The sequence below is a fragment of the Aplysia californica genome, unplaced genomic scaffold (genome assembly GCF_000002075.1).
Source record: "Aplysia californica isolate F4 #8 unplaced genomic scaffold, AplCal3.0 scaffold01018, whole genome shotgun sequence".
In the NCBI taxonomy this organism is placed as follows: Eukaryota; Metazoa; Mollusca; class Gastropoda; order Aplysiida; family Aplysiidae; genus Aplysia; species Aplysia californica.
The window spans coordinates 109,445-114,871 of NW_004798288.1; the positions used below are offsets into that span (position 1 = coordinate 109,445).

Below are 5,427 nucleotides of genomic sequence, written 5' to 3' on the forward strand. Positions count from 1 at the left end.
TTAATAGATTTGAATTTGATATAAATAGAAGGCTGACGCTCGTTACTATTTTTACAATTCTATGAATTCCCGAAGAGCACAAAAGCAAACCGAAGTCAGAGAATTGCCAAATAGCACAATTGACAAAGATAGTTCTGGAATCAAGAGCAATGTTATATGCACTATTATATTCAATACTTTCATCATTTATGCATTCTTCCAAGTTAAAAGATTATATTAACATATTTTTATCATTATTTATGGCAGAAATATTTCATAGTCTCTCTTGTTGAAATATTTACCTTCGGGACACTGAGTATTTTGCAGACTGTAAATGCCTTTGCCAGATGTACTATGGACTATGGAGGAGGACAGACGGAACTTGTCGCCCAACTTACCTGGACGAATATCAACATCCCATGGCAATGTTTGTTCTGTAAACATTGTTTCTAAAAGGCTTGTAGGAATACAAGCAGGCAGGCTTTTCTTTAAAGATGCTGCTTTGGAATAAGTTTAACGGAAAGTTTTATTAGGTCCACTTAGATTCTAGATTTACTTCAAATCAAAGCCCGACCTTCGCCTGTGGCGTGTGATGATATGATATTGTGTTGTTGATCATTGCGACATCGCCGGGCGGCATTGAATTACTTTGCGATGCAGTCTCTCTTGTCTTGAGATCCAAATCCAGAGTTTCGATCTGGATCTAGATTGTAGATCTAGATCTCGATTTTGATCCTGTCCAGGATCCAATTTTGTAAAAAGAGGTGAGTGTTTTCTACTTTAAGTTCCTGCTGAAAGTGTGACAAAGTCGGACACTAAAGACTAAAGACAGACTAAAGTAAAGTTCGAGCTGAAAGTAGTGAAAGTGTAGAATCTAGAATCTAGTCTAAGTCACTGTCTTCTTGTTACATTGAACACTGTGATTGTATATTGTTTTCGGATTCTAAACTAGATTCTAGACCCAAGTTGCCCCCTATTTGGCATTTTTTGCATGAAATAATTGATCCTTCTAGAATCTAGATTTAGATCTAGAGTACGGTTGCCCCTTACCAGCCGCCTAACGCGCGTCTGTGGCTTGTCCCGGAAGCTTGGGATAAAAACTGACCCAGTTACCACAAATTGAAACTCATGTTGTAAAAAAGATGTTGCAAAATAATCCTTGGCCTTTGGCCGATAAGAGGCAACTGCCAGATTGGTTCTTTAGAGTTATGTTTGTACAATAAGACATAGAATTTTGAAGGACCCCAGTGTTGCCCCTTACCGGCCGGTCGGTGGAGTATTTGCCTCTTACCAGCCACCTGTTTCCCCTATACCGGCCACATTATATAAACATCAATTTATACACAAAAGTAACGAACTAACCTCCATCCATTGACCTCCACGTTGTTTGTCATGCACTCAGTCACACCCGATCCATCCATCCAAGTCCCTGTCATTCCCACATTCAAAACACCGACTCTCATCATACTCAGACCTCATACGCTCAAGAACTTCCATGCATTCCTCATCTGAACTGTCCATGTACTCAATTGCATCCGAGTCACCCTGATCATTTTCTCTCTCATTCTCCACAACCTCAGTCTTCTTCTTCAAGCCCTTTCCTTTTTGCTTGTTGTCAGCATTAGCCTTCCTTTTAGCCTCTCTTTCCTTGTCCTTTTTCTCTTTGTTTGCCACTCTTTCCAGTCTCCTTTTCTCTTTCTCTTCATCTTCTCTGCCTTCTTTCTCTTCCTATCTTCTACAGCTGCTTTCTTTTCCCTTTCCTCTCATTCTTTTCCCTCCTCAAACTCCTTATACTTATACTTTTCTCCTGACACGTATTTTGGGGGCTGAATCCTGTGTCCTGAATTTTTGGATGAACTTTGTGGGGCAAGGGGAGGTTGTCGAAAGTGGGAGGGGGACAATGGCATCTATAAAACTGTCCATAATAGACGAGTTAAGAATGGACTGCTAAGTTTATTGAAAGATATTTGGAGCAATTTCACATTAAAGATCTCTATAACTCATCAATGTGCTTTTTTAAGACCTTATTTTTAAGTGGCCGGTATGGGGCAATTACTGCCAAAAAAGTTTCCCTCAACCGGCCACCCCACTCATATAGTGGGAATTACGTTTTCAGCCATTACATGCTAATAGGCAAGCCAAGCAGACAACTAAAAATGTTTTTCTTTCACACAAGAGGAGTACTTTCGGAAATACGATTGCTGAAACCTTATTTGGCTGACCCACATGGCCTTATTCAGAATGATAACAAATGGCAGCTGCACTCACCTGGATATGTTTTCTGCTTCAAACAACGAAAGGATTTTCTGCTTCAAGGCTTTTGTGATGGTGGATGTGTGGTAGGGTAAACAAAGAATGTGCAGGTGCAAAGAAATTGACAATTGAAACCATTTTAGTCATAAAATTTCGATTTTATTGGCACGGAGTCCAGTCTAAGTTCGAATCGGCCGGAAAGTGGGGGGCGGCTGGTAAGGGGCAACCGTACTCTAGATCTAGATCTAGTTATAGTCCTAACTTTGGTATATTCTTATTTTAAGAAATGGAGTGTCTACGTACACGGTAACAGGGCACGTAGCCTCAGGGACTACGTACACGGTAACTGGGCACGTAGCCTCAGTGTCTACGTACACAGTAACCGGGCACGTACGGTAGCCTCAGTGTCAACGTACACGGTAACCGGCAACCGAGCGTGTAGTCTCAATATCACGTACACGGTAACTGGGCGCATAACCTCAATTTCTACGTACATGGTAACTGGCAACCGGGCGTGTAGTCTCAATGTGGGAGAACATCCGTAACGAGCGACCACTATTAAATCTAGATTATACTCAATGGCTTCCAAAATCCTGATGGGAGACCGAAAGCCACTGTATACCATCTGTTCATGACAAAATTACGGTAGTTTGCGCATTTTTAGGCCCAGTTTAAAGTTTTATAGGTCTGAGTCGGGGATTAGTAGACTTGAATCAAGGCGCAGCCATTGTTGATCACGCAGACTTTATCTACTTCCGTTGTTTAGGAGCGCAGAGTTGCCAGGATTTCTTAGGTTTCTAACCAAATTCTAACCGCGATTAATTCTAGCAAAATACATTGTATTATTATTAAGGAGAAGGAATTCCGCAACGAGCGATCAATATGAAACGGATAAAAATAAAGAGTTCTTAGGGTTAGGGTTAGGCTTAGGGATAGGGGTAGAGGTGTGGGTAGGGTCTGGGGTAGGGGTTGGGACAGGGTTATGGGTAGGGGTTGGGATAGAGGTATGGGTAGGGTTAGTGTCTGGCCCGGGGTAGCCCTAGGGCTAGGTACACGGTAACTGCTTTGCTCCCTTCTTGACGTTGACATTAATTTTTCCTTTTTCACCGTGTAGTCTCAATGTCGCATACACGGTAACCGTGCCCGTAGCCTCAATATCTACGTACATGGTAACGGTGTACTTAGTTTTGGTGGGTGAGGGGGGTGCGGAAGGAGGCTTGAGCTAGGTGCAGGCATGGTAACTGCTTCGCTCCCTTCATGACGTTGACTTTTTTCCGTTTTCAACGTGTAGTCTCATTGTCACACACACGGTAACTGGGCACGTAGCCTCAAGATCTACGTACATGGTAACTGGCAACCGCGCGTGTAGTCTCAATGTCAACACACGGTAACCGGGCGCGTAGACTCAAGATATCTACGTACACGGTAACCAGCAACCGGGTGCCTCTCATTATCTACGAACACGGTAACCGGGTGTTTTGTTTCGGGGGGGTGGGGGGGGGGAGCTTGAGCTAGGTGCACGGTAACTGCGTCGCTCCCTTCATGACCTTGACCTTTTTCCTTTTTCACTCCGCTTTTTGTGTGTTGTGAGCGGAATGTAAATCCCAAAATGTCCCCAATCTCTGTCATCTTTTCTGAGGGAGAGCAAAATGAAGTGACACTGAAAATCTGCGAATCTGGAACAGAAAGCTAAAATATAGATGTTTACAAAACATAATATAATTATCACGAGAGCGAGAGAGAACGAGACTCAGAAAACAGAGAGGGAGAGGAAGGAAGAGAGAGAGAGAGAGAGAGAGAATTTTAAAAGTATGCTCTTGATGAGGTCATACACCTCTCTTAAAACAAAGGACAATGAAACAAGGGGATCCTTCACTATCACCCATCCAATGAAACGCAGACCTTTTGGTTAAAAAACGCGGCTTACTAGGTAGGAGTATGACGGATCCCAATTCCATACAGGGCTTGCACCAATGCACGCTTTTCCGTAGCAGGAAGCTCTAGTAATAATCAAAATTCTTAATACTAAATTTTGCTTCCAAGTTCGGTTTTTGTCATCCGATGTTGCCTTCAACCTCACCCCTCCCCCCGACTGTACCTTTTAAAAAAATCAATAATCCCCCTATTCCGGAGCCCTATACTTCGCACAGCACACACGTTGAATGAACTTTGGTGACCCCATGCGATCACTGGTACTCAAAACAATGTGATGCGAAAGTACAGGTTCACTGACCGGTCACGATGTCGAGCCAGACAAGACGCTAGTATAACTTTCCTTTTTCCGGCTAGTGAGAGCACAGGACAATTATTTATTTTCCTGGCGACACAGCGTTTGTGTAATGCACAACCTGTATGTTACAAATGTTACGTTAATCAGACTGCTACCGGCAAATTTCTGGGTGGTAAAGAAAGCGAAAGTAGATCGAGCTTTGGTACCACGCATACACTTACGCTTGCCACCAGAGCGCCCTGTTCACACCTAAAACTATCTTTTGTTTTCGAAAGAGTTAGCACTTGCAACAAAATAAGTTTATATAAGTGCCGAAGATTAGAGGTGTTCGTGTTACAAAAGAGTAACAAACACAAAAAGAAGGAAGAGAAAGATAAGGATGATAGATGTTGAATAGGAGAGAAGGAGCAGACCACACCCGAGCACCCACCAACCACCCATTAATACTATCTTTACGCACACCACACTTACAATCACACACAAAAATACATAAACACAGAGAGAGAGAGAGAGAGAGAGAGAGAGAGAGAGAGAGAGAGAGAGAGAGAGAGAGAGAGAGAGAGAGAAGGGGGGAGAGAGAGAGGGAGACACACACACACACACACACACACAGGCAGAAAGAGAGGAAGAGAGACACAGTGAAGGGAGACAGATACAGAAGTAGAGAGAGGGAAAGAAAGAAAGAGACTAAGGGGTTGAGGGGGGGGGGGCAGGAAAAGGGACAAATTTGGTGGAGTGAGGGTGTAAACCTGAAGGCAGAGATTTTACTGGAAAAGAGAGAATGGTGTGGTAAAACTACTACTACTACTACAACAACAACAACAACAACAACTACTACTACTACCACCACTACTACTACTACTACTACTACTACTACTACTACTACTACTACTACTACTACTACTACTACTACTACTACTACTACGAAGAAGAATGATAATAATAATGATAATAATGATTTTTTA

General features: G+C 42.8%; 1 protein-coding gene across 1 annotated transcript in view; it reads left to right on the forward strand.

Annotated features, from left to right (window-relative positions):
- Window positions 1-307: 307 nt before the first annotated feature.
- The window catches only part of LOC101849805 (E3 ubiquitin-protein ligase lubel), a 51,798-nt gene continuing 46,678 nt past the window's right edge, over window positions 308-5,427 (forward strand). The window contains exon 1 of the mRNA XM_005111160.3: window positions 308-743. The gene's annotated coding sequence lies outside the window, so the exon portion shown is untranslated. The remainder of the gene's footprint in view (window positions 744-5,427) is intronic.